Below are 14,152 nucleotides of genomic sequence, written 5' to 3' on the forward strand. Positions count from 1 at the left end.
AGAAAATCAGCTTCCATGAAGTGGTATAAATTATTCAACAATAACATGCTCTCCTGACTGAAAACTGGGTTAGGAATTTGCATTGTGTTTTCACAAAACATCATTCTTAGCCCAGTTTCCTCCTCCTCCTCAAGATAACTAGTCAGACTCCATGCCAATGAGTACTGAATTAAGACTACGTGGGTCAGTTGGTGAGCAACAGACGACCTGCTTGTTCACATCCCTGCTTAATGGTGGTGCTGGGTCCAGTGCAGGATCTTAGATGCCTGCAGATATTGAAGGAGTTGGTTGTTTAAATACCTTTGCAAATGGGCACCCTTCTCCTTTGCACTGCAGGGTTCAAGGTCCAAGACTCTGTCAGCCTAAGGGAGGTCAGCTGCACACAGGGCTCATGTCTGCATCACTCCTGAGTGCGTTCAAAAATGAAGAACCTAGGAAACTAAAAAAAAGTGAAAGAAAGGAAAACTCAAAAACTGCAGGACAGTGAAGATATATGCCTCATTTGGATAATACAGAAAGTGTTAAGAACCAACAGTCATGTGTTTACCTGTGAAATATTATCTTTCTGAAAGTTTGTCATAAATATGGCTCACGCTGCAGGGATGGCCATGCTTTCCAAGTTTGTGCAGCAGGAAGAATATTGCCTGGGGAATAAGGTCAAAATATTAGTATGCAATTGAGGCAGTATGGGCCAAATTAATGATGTTACTACTCCATCACAAACTTCCATACATGAAATCTGAGAATGTGGTTGTATCAACAGCACATCAATCTACAGCATTGGTCGGAGCAAAAAAGACCAACCTTTGCTTTCAAAGTTCTGTTCAGCTTTGGCATAGGAAAGCTAACTTTTTTTTTTTTAAGCAGTGCTTCTGAATAGATAATGTTAATTAAATGTTTGCATTCAAATCCTACTATACAGTGCAATAAATTTGCTTTCTATACAAACACAGTGTGTCCAATATGGAACGGAAAGCTGCAGGGGGAGTCACTAATGAGTAATAATACTCAAATCCCATGGCTACTTTCAAAACTAAAAGCAAGAACAGAGGGATGTCTGCCATCTTCACACTGTGTGTGTGTGTGTGTGTGTGTATGTGTCTGTCTCTAGTTTCTTCGTATTCTCCATATGTAAAATTGTCCATTTAGAGGTACATTCTCCTACTCAAATGCTGCATAAAACTCCTTTTCCAACATCACTGGTGACACGGCCAGTGGATGTAAGCTATAGATGTTAAAAACAGAGACCTTGTAGCAGCACTGTGCAAGTCAAATGCCAAGTTAGCCTGATGTGAGGCAAAGCAGCTAAATCATCCAGCCAGCTGGGAAATGTTGACAGTCCCTTCACTGCCACGGTTCGAGTTGTAATATGGAGAGGTGTGCGATTTGGCTTTGTTGAGCAGACATCATGGAACTATTTATTCTGTCTGCAAGTCTAACAGGAAGTTTATTAAACTTGCCTTTTGCTGGACATATCACCTGGCTGCTGTGTTTCATATTGGAATGCAAAATTGGACAGTCTGCTTGTGTACTGACGTAATGTACTACCATGCGGAGGATTTCTTTTTGAGCCTAAGACCTATTTCTCTGACCCCAGGAGCACACTGGATGTTGTGCATGCAATTCCTGACAGGAATGTTTCATTTTGCTCTTGAGCAACCATTTCTGAGCAAGCCAGGAGCAGAATCCAGCTCTTCTTGGCTGGAAGAATTGGGATGTCCCAAAATGGGGCTTTTTAACAGATGAGTGAAAAAGCAGAGAACCCAAAGGACTATCCTTCTCCAAAGAAAATCATACAAATCAACAAGCAAAAATTCCTCACGGTAACTATGCTAGACTTTCTAAGCTGGTGAAACAGCTGTGTGCTGTTGGGCTCAGTTGTGCTGCTGCATACCCTGAACATCCGCCTGATTATCTCCACAATGCTCCAGCGGGGCAGAGCGAGGCTCCAGGGACTGTCCTTGGCAGATGTTGGACAAAGTTGATTTTAAACCTGTCCTAGATTTCTGCTGGGAGACCAGCTTGGCCAGGCTACTCGTTCTCGCAGCAGAGCCCTGCACCCCTTTGCTCGCCCTCGCCGTGGGCAGACGTCGGCCTCTGCGGCCGGGCAGAGCCGCACACCTCAGCTCCCTCCCTGCCGCCGGGGCACGCAGCCCTGCCTGGGCTCCTTGCTGGAAAGGCTCCTGATAGTGGTTGTGGGGGGACACCCTCATAAGCAACTAAGGGCCCCATGGGGACAAAAAGGGTGTCACAGTCAAGCTCTGCACATTTCCCCTGCTGAACCATCTCCTTCCCTGCAAAGCACCTCAGAAAGAGCCAGGGGAGCCAGAGCAATTCCTGCAGTTTCTCCTCCCTACGCACTGAGCTACTGAGGTTGATTATCCTCTACTCAGCAATGTTAGCTGCAGGGTAGGACTGATTTTTCACCATTTAATGGCCTTCTAAAAATAATTAACTGTTTGATGCCAAGCCAAAGCAGTTTCTCCACATCCCTGTGAAAGTTCTCTCTACCAATAGCACTGCCTTCAGCCTTAACTCCCTTCCCCCACGAACACCCACCAAACATCCTCTCAAAGTGGATATTTCAAAATTTCCCTTGTTTTTAACTGAAACAGTAGCAAACATACTAGATCTTTTGTCCAAAGACTTCTTCCCAGATTTACAGCAGGCCAACTAGATTCATAAGCTGTTCACAGAGTAATCAGAGCAGAAAATGTTTCCTATTTTAAATCCTTTCATGTTAAGGTTTTAACATTCAGATGACAAACACAACATCAGTGTGCAATAACATTTAACAACTATATAAAGATCTCTCCCTGACATAAAATGGTCTGCAAAGGCCATTTAAGACGTAGGCATCTTTTGAAACATGAACCAAGAAATACTCATCCAAAGCAGAGCATTTTTTGGCCTGTTCTGAACAGAGAAATTTTAACTAATATAAACATTGCAAGTAGGCTGAATACCTCAGTAAATGGAAAGTTACATCCTTCCATTTCTAACTTATCACGAAGCCAGGCAAGAGGGAGCAGATGTACAGGCATGCCACTCACCAGGCCTGCGTGGCACAGCTTCATGCCATTGTAATTATTCCATCTGTTCCTGTGGCTTCCTGCTCACTGGGCTTTAGGTGTTTCTTACCCTTGGCATCATCTCCATGAATTACCACCATGCATCACAAAAACTACTTGGCAGAGCCCTCTGGATGTTACCTCGCCTGACCGCCTCCTCCAAGCAGGACTGTCACCAGCACTAGAACAGGGCAGCACTTTGCAGCCACCACCTTGCTCACCGGGAGGTTTGTGCATAAAAACCACAGCAACGTTCAACTACCACCCTGCCCAAACTGGGGACTGCTCAAGGCACCGCTGGAGTCGTTATGGGTGCCAGGAACTGCCTCCTGTCAAGAACACAGGGGAGAAATGGGGGAAAACCAGGTACACAGAAGTTACTGCTGCTTCATCAAGTCCAAAAACATTGTGAAATATTACAAGCTGTAAAAATAGCCAGATTCCAGGCTTTTAGGGGAAAAAGGCTAACTACATGCTTTGATCAATTTTCCTCAGACTTAGATAAGTCTGCGTGTACCCAAGAGCTGGGGTTTAAAACATCTAGTACAAACCAGAGAGGAACTTAAGGCATGCTCACTTATTTAAAACAGCTTCTAACATTCCTGGTTAAAGTAAATGCACACCAGACATACATTAGTGTAATAGTGGTTTTCTTTCTCTACAATATTTTTTAAACTGCTGGTCTGTCTATTCCAGAGAATGGCCATTCAGCTGGATGCCGCCCTTGCTCAAAGGACAAGGGCAGTAGAGTGACACTGTACAGGACATTCCTGAGGTGCTGACCCAGCTATTGGCATCCCTGACTGAAGGGAAGGCAAGGCTGGTATCTGTTATATTGTTTGACACTCCTCAAAATCTCATGCTTCCTCATGCAGCCTGGAAAAAACAACCAAAGAGGGAGCTCCTTGGCCAGCTCCAGGGTGGCCAGGAGCTGAGAAACAGGCTTTAGCATTATGTGACACACTTTCTGATCTAAAGTTTGTGCTGTTGGTCACAAAACCCAAAGAGATAAGGAAGGTCTTACAGTAAAAGTTCAGATATTTCCTGCAAGTTCATCGAAGTTCAGTCAAGTGCCTTTCTCTCTTTGCTAGGAACATGTCTCCCTGAGCTGGAAAACTTCCAGGCAAAGTGCAAGTTTTCAACAGAGCAGTCAGTACTTGTCAGACCATGCAGAGAGCTCCCTTCTCAGCAAGCCCTTACACCTTCCTCACGGCTTCTGTGGTTTTACACGTGCCTGCAACTACATGCCCCAGAACCAGATTCTCGTTTACAAAGGCAAAATATTCTTTTTCACAGTTTGAACTTTGGCTTCGTTTTGAAACCTTCCTCTTTTTCCCGACTAATGCGGCTCATGAAGGAACACCTCCCTCAGGCCAAAAGCATGGAAGATGCTTGTGATGATTTTCCAAGATTTTAACAAGGGCGTCCTAAGCACCTCGAAGCAGCTCGTCAGTGGAATGTGGACCACATTAATAATGCTTTAACTTCTCTGAACATGCTCACAGAGAGCCTGGGTGCCAACCCACAGGGTCCTGAGGGCAGAATGACTGCATCTACACAGGCGATTAACCTCAAAGACAAACGTTCACAGTTTTTTTTTACTGATCTCCTCAAGTACTTTGCATTTTGGAATCTCCTTCCTCATAGCCACGCTCACAAGCTGTGGAATTACTTAGTGTACTTTGAAGGAGACTAGTCATGAGCTGGCAGCAATTTGGAGACCTGTCACTTGGTTACCATAGCACCATCTGCATAAACCAAACTTTTCAGATTTTTATCATTTTTTCAGATTTAAAAATTAATGACTTCATCTACGAAAGAATGCAGGCACATGTGGAACCTCTCTGAATAGCAGCATTTTGGGGGGTGTAGGTGGGGTCACAATATGCCATATCACGATATGCCTAGCAAACGTTTCTCTGCACCTCCAGGAGCTTGCATGGTCAGTATGGAGCCCTGATCTTCCACCCTGTCCCTGTCCTCAGGCAATGGAAGCAGGAGAAAGCAAGGGCAGCAGTTCATGCTGCGTTACAAAGGTAAACAGCCTCTTTCAAAATATTTTGTTAACACCCAAGCTGCAGGAGTGCAGACTGACCACTTGCAAAAAGCAGGCCAAGTCCTACAGTCTTCTCCGGGACAGAAGCCACAATGGCAACATGAGAGTTTAAGGACATCTTGAACTGGACCTATATCTTTAAATTACTTAATCAGAAAGATTGTTACATTATGGGCAACAGGGAATTTGAACAGGGAATTTGAACAATCACATAAAAAAGCCATTTTTTTATTGGTCTTATCGGAAAATGTTGCAACAAGATACTTCGTGCATTATGTACATTTCCAAAATGATGAAACCAGAGGACAGAACAAATGAAACTAAAGGGCTGTGTCATCTAGTTTCTATACCTTGGCAAGACAGACTCCTAATACTCCTTTACACCTTTTTCTCCCTACTCCCAAAGAGGGCAAAAGAGGACACTTCAGCACAGTTGCAAAAGCAACACTTAGCTTTAGGTCCTCATGTCAGGATTGTTAAGAGAATACAGCAGTGATCCTCCTTGTGCCTAGAGAAGAAAGCTGACATAAGAAGGTGAGGAAAATATCACCAGTACTGAGAGAAAGAACAGTAAGAAAACAAGTTTAGTGTTACAGACCTGTTGCCAAGTGGAGGCAGATCTTTCCCCGTTGACATGACACAGATTTTACTCTTGGGCTAGGTGTGCTGTACAGGAACGAGCTGGGATCCCCCCCAGCTGCTCCACTGGTCTCCATCTGGTTAATCTCTACCAGCAACACACTTGCCAGCCCTCTCCCTCTTATGACCATTGTAAGCACCAAGGTTAAAGATCAAAATCTGAAAACAAAACATGTTGAAAGACTTGTCTTCTCTGCAAGTGAGAAGAAAGCTTGACTAACTATCCAGACTGCGTGCTTTTCAGTACAAGCATGCTCGATTATCAGAACGTACACGACAGCTTTCATCAGGGGATCATACAACACACTGCAAACAAGCCGCACGTTAACCCTCCCAGGCAAGGACACAGCAAGATTTTCTCAGTTTCACTGAGTATTGACTGAAGAACAATGGAGTTTGGGGATTTGTTCAAGGTCATGTAAAAGCAGCAGAGCTGTGAAGTAAACCTCCAACCAAAATAACATGGATACATACTAAAAATTCCAAACTCCACTTCATAGTCTGATTATCACGGGATCATAGGTCCTAAGACTTCAACAAGTCAAGTAAGCCGGGGCCTACTTAAGAATATACATTCCTTTTTTTATCATTTAACTACTATGTAACCTTGGCAAAAAGTTCAGAGTTTTCTTTTCTCTGATATTGTCTCTTACTTTTAAGGGCAGGGGGAGGTGGAAGCAGCCATGAGACTCAGGTGAAGGACACACACAGGACTGTCACTCCAGCCCACTTGCAAACAGCATCGCTGCTCTTCAGGTCAGGCATGCAGGAGCAATTCTACCCTACAGCCAGCACACAGCAAGACTCTCATTAAAGGACGATTACCCTGCAGCACTTACGCAGTCAAAAGCAGCATTCTAGCACACACTAGGAGAGTTGCCCCTAGGCACAGCTGGACAGAAGTGAGAGCTGAGGATGCTGCAGAGCAGATACTTGCCATGCAGACGGGGAAGGGCTGCTAGGCCCTGCACGCCCCCATTACTGGGGAGCTGGGCATCCCCCTGAAGAGCTGCAGCATTAGCCCCTTTTCTAGGCCACAGAGAGGAGTGCAGGAGATGCATGAGCAGGTTTTCATTTGGTTCTAGGAGAACAGCAAGAGGGCAACCTCTTGCTTTACTCCTAGACAAAAAAACATAGCTGTTTTTACCACTAACACCACTGGATGTTATGAATCTAGTGATTCAGCATTTCACATAGGGGACAAAGGATTAAAGCCTTTGCAATGGACAAAAGGTTGTGAAATCTGAACCCAACATACATACCCTTCCATAACTCAAAACATGGCAGGCTGTGCTTACAGATCTGCCAGGAAACACCTCCCCTGAACTTTGCAGCACCTAATGGCCTTTTTATTTGCAGCACACATACTTCTTGGGAGATTCATTCTTCTCAGGAAAATGTTTTAAACTTTTTAAACAATATAAGGTTAAAAATGGCATACTGTGACAATATGTAACCAGACTCTCACTCATTTCCCAGAGGAACTTGAAGAGCATAGGAAGGCCAAAGAGATGCCTCTCATGAACCCTTAGGAACCCTTCTTGCTTTCTTATGTCTGAGAAACTTTTAATTCCAAAGTGGAATTCACAGAAATGAGAACAGACAAAGAAAAATTATCCCTAGAGAGTTAACCGCATTAGCAACCTGCCTCTCCCTGCTTGAAGCTGGTTCAACTAGAAGCGCTAAATCCCAAACCTGGGAAATTATGAGTATGAATTTGTAACGCCCTTATAGGCATGGCAGAGATCCCAGTGATTTCATACAATTAGTACTCAAGTTACAGAAGCTGGATCTGGATTTACAAGTGGCATCAACTAAACTTTCAAATCCAAACACTGATAAACCTTCAAAGTCCAGACCCAGATCTTAAGACATCTAGCTCCTTCTTTTAGCATGGAAGCATGAACATATAAAAGAACAAATGATGCTCTAAATCTACTTCAGTGAAAAAATACACAGTCACACGCTTGAAAAGTCAAAAACTGAGCATCCATTCACTGTTTTTACCATATTTCAGGAGGCATGGGTGGATGGAGAACTAACTATTGCCAATAGAAACATCGTTTCATATTCACAAGGACATGCAGGAACAAAACCAAAATTACTCAGAACCAATAGTACTGAAATTACTCAGGTCAAGGACAGTGGAGCCAAGAACACCCAAGAAGGGTGGGACCAGGTACCTTATGTCATCGTGTCATTTTAAAAGGACTCTTTAGGCTCTAATTCTCTTGCTCTTGTGACAAAAATCACTTACATGACAAAAGTCTCTCCTGTTCTTGTAATCTTTGAATGGATGAGACAAAATCACTGAACTGAGAAAGACAGGCTCCTCTGACTTCTGCATAAGTGCAGGACTAGAGCTGCTGAAGTCAGTACCTGCGCTACTTGCAAGAGCAACCAATGCAGCACAGCAGAAGGGTTCGGTAACCAGCTGAGGACAAGGTCTAAAAAAGGCTAAAAAACAGGACTTTTGGTTTTGTTTCCTGCTAGTTAAAACTGCATGAGCCATGTCAGTAGAACCAGATCACAGCAGACTCTAGAGTTAACCGAACTGCAGTTTTGCCTCTTACAGCTACACTGCAGCTTAAGCAATGAAACTGTAGTTTGTGCAGAGATGTGCAAGCAAGTTTCAAACTACCATCCCAAGGAAAGATATAGAAATGACCCAAAATTGAGGTCCCCTAAATATATTCTGATTTCTGTCCAGGTTTTACAGGCTGTAATAAACTTGTGGCTGCAGCTAACACAGGTACAGGGAACAGAGTTTCAAACTCCCCCCTAGGGTTACAGGTTAACCTCCTGTTTGAGCAATAGAGAATTTGTTGGATTACAAGATGTTGTTTGATGTTACCTCCTGCTAAGCCCGAGTACAGAGCAGGCTGTCAGTGCTACAGCTCTGGTCTCACACTCCCGGTCCGCTACGGCACGTGAGTGTGGAGCTCTTTGCCCTCCTGCTCTGCCAGTCTCTAGCAGAGGCAGCGAGTGCAGGTGGGCAGGCTGGTGGGCAACCTTCCTGCGCTCCCCTTCCCGCTGTGCTGCCTCAGCCCTTTCCTGGGGGCCGCCAAGGCTTTGTCCTTGAGGTAGCCTGTGGGAGTACTCACTCTAAGCACAAGCACACACAGACTCCGCTTGTTTTCCACAGATCTGCCTGCACGGATCATTTTGCGTAACAACTCATCGGTGCAGCCCTTAAGTCTTTTTTCCACTGCTCGTGTCTCATACCTCAGCAAGCCCCGAGCCTGGCGAGTCCAGCTACCTATCTATTCCTGGCAGTTTGCTACAAAGGATACATAAACCAGCCAGTTCACAATCCCAGATTAGGAAGTGTCACCAGTTAGTATCACCTGATGGTATTGTTTAGCTAAGGATTTTTTTAAAGATGTGTTTATAGCAGTCATTTTGATAGAATAATCACAGCACTTAGAGTTGGCTTTCATCTCCCTCATGTGACTCACTTCTTCCATTTTCTAGCGCTCAGCTGTGATTGCTGTAGTGGTTTAGCTATCTGCACTAGTGCTAGAAACAGGCTTGGGCCATGAAGTTTAGATCTAGATCAAAAGTGCTCAAAGTCTGCAGGAGTTCAGATCGGGAGGTTTTTATCATTCTGCTTGCAAAGAGGTTAACTTATCTCTGCAGCTGGCTCTGTCTGCATATCTGCTGCCTGAAAAGGGACAGGGACAACGCAGGGCTTAAAACAGGCAAGACAGATTTGGCTTCAGTCTCATCTCTAAATACATGCTCTGCTTTTAGAGATATCTTTATTTTATATATAATATAAATAAGTATCTAGAGAATGTCAAAGCACATTTGAAAGCTTCCCTCCTCCTGAAAGACTTACTCCCACACAGAAACAGAAGTGGCAAAGGTACCCCCACTAGATGGAGAAAACACTTCATTTTGGAAATCACAAGAACTTCCACAGGTTTCTGAGAGAAACCAAGAGGCTTCACTTGCCCACACTGAAGGTGCCAACAGACCAAGGGGATGGTGTTTCCTTGTGTGTGGGCTGCAGGTTGGAGGCATTTGAAGCCCCGGGGCCAGCAGCCCCCCAGCTTGGCCTGGGAGAAGGGCCAGGGCGTCCCCCATGGCCGGGGGCAGCCAGAGTCGCCGTCCCTTGCAGGCCAGCACAAGGTGGCTGGGCACGGCGTCCCAAAGCCTTGACAGAGCCGCCCTGAGCAACGTGCTGGGTGGAAGAGAGCAGTCACCTCAATTCCTTGTGGAGTTTCATCATTTTGGGTGCCTCCTGGCTTTTCCCAGCAGCATTGGAAACAGAGTTAGACACAGAGATTGTCAGTAACACTCTTTCAGTTCACTTTCTTGCCAGTTTTCAAGAAAAACTGCCCATATTTTATCTGCCAATTTTTATGGAATTTTGGCTCAAGTGATTTTTAACTACTTAACAGAGATCTCATTTATTATCATCATCAGTGGAAAATATTATCTTCTCAGATTTCCTTATACTATAAGCAGTGGGAATATACTTAATTCATTCTGCAATTTTACCAGTATTTAAATCCACTACCAATACATCATCGAAAGCATTTTCTCAAATTCCTATGCTGTTTGCAGCTTTGTTTCTGGCAGCGCAGATATCCTTCTGCTGATGATCAGATTGCCCTGCAGCCATAGAATAATCCCTGGAATAAACCTATTGAATAATTCTCCTGCAAAAGACTAATTTATATGTCAATAGGGAGCTATTTGCATTGCTAGGGACAATTTCTTTCTGACATGTGCACACACTTTGACTTCACATTTGATACATCTCACAAGCTGCAGTCAAGTTTGACTAGCCATCCATTATCCCAGTGCAGCTCAAATGCTTCCCTTACAAGAAATTCCATTAAACACTAGGGGTCAGTCAAATGTATTACAAACATAACACAATTTACTATAGTATACACTTAATGGGGCTTAAGGGAGAGAAAAGCAGAAATTATAGCTTTAGGAATCAGACCTAAATCTACACTACATAAAGTCTAAAGAGTTTGTGATGAATCCTAAATATAACTTATGTTTAAAATCTTTCACCAGACTACATAACCTGCACTGTATCATCTTTTAGAGTCTCAGGGTTTACTTATATCTATAATTTACCATGTGTTGATCAGGAAAAAAAAATCCAACAGAAAACAAACAAACAAACAAAAAATCGTGAATGCAAGTTTTGCTGCTGCTGCTGCTGCTGTGAGAGGGAAGAGATGGGAGTTCAGTCATCCTTCAGTTTCCCAGTGCCTTGTGTGCTGCGATGTGTGTCCCGGTGTCACCACCATTGTGCTGGGAACTCACCTTGCAGGGAGAGCTGATGTGCAGGATGGGATTTGCTTTTGCAGTTCCAGCTCATGAGTATTTTGGATCAGCCTCCTCACGTGCTGGGCGAGCACGGGTGGCTCGTGCCTCTGTGCACAGCAGCATCCAGGCCTTCGGTGTCGCTGACCTCTGTGCAGGGCTGTGCAGCAGGACACGGCTGAACTCCTACCACTGGGAGGAACAAATCCATTAAAACGGTTATTCACACAATAGTGCCAACGGGATGCAGATAATTTGAGTACTCACGGAAACCCAGGCTTTATGGCGTCCTGAACTGGACTTGTAATAAAACCCATTGCTGCAATTTGTGTCACTGAAGAAACCTGGTGCTACTGCAGGTTTCCTGCATTAGGAATTCCTAAGCAGAGCATCAAAACTGAGCCTCAGCCTTGGTATATTCAGCCAGAGAACAGATCACTGGGATGAAGAGAGAAACAACATGCACCACAGGGTCAAAGGTGGGACTGTTTCTATTATGTCCCAGCTCCTCTTGCCAGATGTATCACTGAGGCAGCCTAGCTCCAGGGCCTTGTAAGCGCTGTCCTGTTTACCCAGACTACCCCCACCTTCTTTGTAAAGATATGCATAACTTTTCAATCCAAGCAGAGGCTTTCCTAGAAGTGGGAACCTTTTCATTTCCCCTTACTAATGAGCAAGAACAACTGCTTCACTTGCCTCCTCCTGCCACGCATTATGTGCCTGCTTACACCATCTTTCTTTAAGCCATCTCTCTTCCCCTCCACCCTACCTGGCCATCTAAGTAAAGGCTGCTGCAGTGTTGCACAAACTAAGAGGACAGAAATAGAAGCCTAACTATAGTGGCAAAGATGTAGCTGAGGATTAAAAAAAGATAGCCAGAGATGGCAAAAATACAAATGATTCAAGGCATGACCAGGGTTTCACACAGCTCTTTCTGAACCGCTGTCTCACTTAACTTTGTTAGGTAGCTCATACAGATTGCAGTTCTTAGGAAAGGTAGAAGAGAAAAAACAGAAACCTGATTTAGTGAAGAAAATTGCACAGAACCTCTCTCAAAGTGACTCATACAGCTGGAGTCAGTAGTCTCCTTCCACTACTGTGTAACATCTCAGCTTCATGCTTTGCTGCAAAGGGATAGCTCAGGGCAGCCTTACCAACACGCACACAAACCCCACCTTGCCTCTGCACGGACTGCGGCTTTGCCTTGCCACAACGCGCTCTGCGAGAACAGGCACAGACATCAGTCTGCTTTGTGCTGTTTTCTAATCTCCTCTCTCAGAGGTAGCCCAATATTCGCCCTCCTTCAGAGGCGGAAGATGCTGAAAATGATTCACTGGCTCCATGGCTGGCAAGAACCAGCATGCTGAAACAAAAGGGGAAGGGGGGGCAACCCAGGCCCTTTGTTCCAGTTGGCACCAAAGCCTCATTCTTACAATAGCGCATTTTCTCCTTCCCCCCAACAGCTGACAACTCATGGCAACTAAGGACAGGGCTGCTATTGTCATTAAGCAACTACTAGTCCAATCTACGTAGGAAAATTAAGAGCTCCAGGGATGACGACATGTTCGAAGTGCTCACAAGGGCATCCCATGGGGAGCATAAAGAGACGGAGCAGTGGAGGAAAGGGTTCCTGAAGGCTGGCCGGCGAGGCAGAAGCGGCCTCACAGACACAGCTGCAGCAGAGGTCGAAGAGTCAGCCTGCCCGCCCGGCGGCGGCCGCCGCATCCCGCGCGAGGCCCTGCCCGCGCAGCCCTTGCAGAGGCCACAGCTGGGAGCGCCGGGCACGGCGAGGGCTCGCACGCTGCCCTGCCGGCAGCGGGGCTGCTCTGGAGCCCTCACTGACCGACACGCACTGAGGACACATACTTGCCATCTTTCATAAATCATTTCTTTAGAAAAAGCAAAGCAACAAAGCAAACAAACAATTCAAAAAACACCCACACAAAATGTGTTTATTATTAGAAATCATCTCTTTTTGTACAAACCATGAGCCCTCCCCCTTATAAAGCATTTTTGCATGTTCACAACTCCAGTCACACACTCAAGGGGAGGACAGAGGCTATACATCACAGCATTAACATGTGGGACGTATTCCAAACAAAGCACAACACACATTCTTCCGTGAACTGTCCTAATCCTCGAAGCAGCAGCATGAGTGACTGTACTCCAGCCACGGTAATATTTGTTTAATGCTCTGAACTGCTATAGGACAGAGGCTACCAGGCTACCAGGCTCCCTCCATCCCTTGCACAAGGTTACAAAGAGCAACTCACGCAGCTGCTGTAAAGGTGGATGGTGGGGTGCCTGCCTCGGCCAGCAGCAGCCACCAAACCTGCCTCTCATCTGCCAAGTGATCTAGCCAGACTGCGATGCACTGATACAGGTGATCTTCCTGCAGCAGCTACAGGCTTCTGCATACAAGTCCTCTTCCTTATGGAGCTACTTAGGGGCTTCAGGAAAAAGTGAGAGTGATGCAAACAAAATCCCAGGAGCTCCCCAACACCCCTTGTGCACTGCCCTGCCCCACACGTGCCTGGCAGCAGCAAACAGCTCCCGCGTCTGCCAGGCAGGGCTCCACCAGCGCAGCTCCTCAGCACCCAACCTGCAGCTGGTTGAAGAAGCATCCTTGGAGATGGAGCCACACGAGGTCTTAATATAACTATCCTCCTGCCTCTGAAGGGCAGTCTGTGCAGGCTCTGAGAAGGGCTTTTGAGGAGGGTTACCTTAACTTGCAACCTGACATCTAGCAAACTAACTTGCTACTAGTTATTACTGGCTGCCCAAGAAAGATGACACTCCAGCAAGCAAGGTTGCCCCAGCAGCGCCGAGGGGACTAGAGGCATCCTGTCTGCTCGATGTTAGTCTCCTCTCTGGCTGCCCTTAGTGCCCTGGTCTTGCAAACTTTGCATGACTTCAGACATGTTTGCAACAGCCTGTTTATATTCATCGCCATGAACATCTCGGTGCTTGCCAATGTTTTGAAACTGGTGCTGGCCGGGTTGCAAAAAGCCAGATGGATGCGAGATAAGAAGAATCATGGGAATTTAAATCTCACTCCAAGCCCCAAAATTCCATCATCCTGCAGCAAACGCAC

The 14,152-nt window shown here is 45.5% G+C and overlaps 1 long non-coding RNA gene across 1 annotated transcript; it reads right to left on the bottom strand.

Moving 5' to 3' along the window:
- Positions 1–334: 334 nt before the first annotated feature.
- LOC112943472 lies at positions 335–11,122 on the bottom strand. Its single transcript, XR_003248599.1, has 2 exons — positions 11,059–11,122; positions 335–439 (listed from the first exon to the last, which is right to left on the bottom strand). It is a non-coding gene; the product is annotated as an uncharacterized LOC112943472 (long non-coding RNA).
- Positions 11,123–14,152: the final 3,030 nt, after the last annotated feature.

This window comes from Nothoprocta perdicaria, unplaced genomic scaffold (genome assembly GCF_003342845.1).
Source record: "Nothoprocta perdicaria isolate Ctin4 unplaced genomic scaffold, notPer1 scaffold_15, whole genome shotgun sequence".
Classification (NCBI taxonomy): Eukaryota; Metazoa; Chordata; class Aves; order Tinamiformes; family Tinamidae; genus Nothoprocta; species Nothoprocta perdicaria.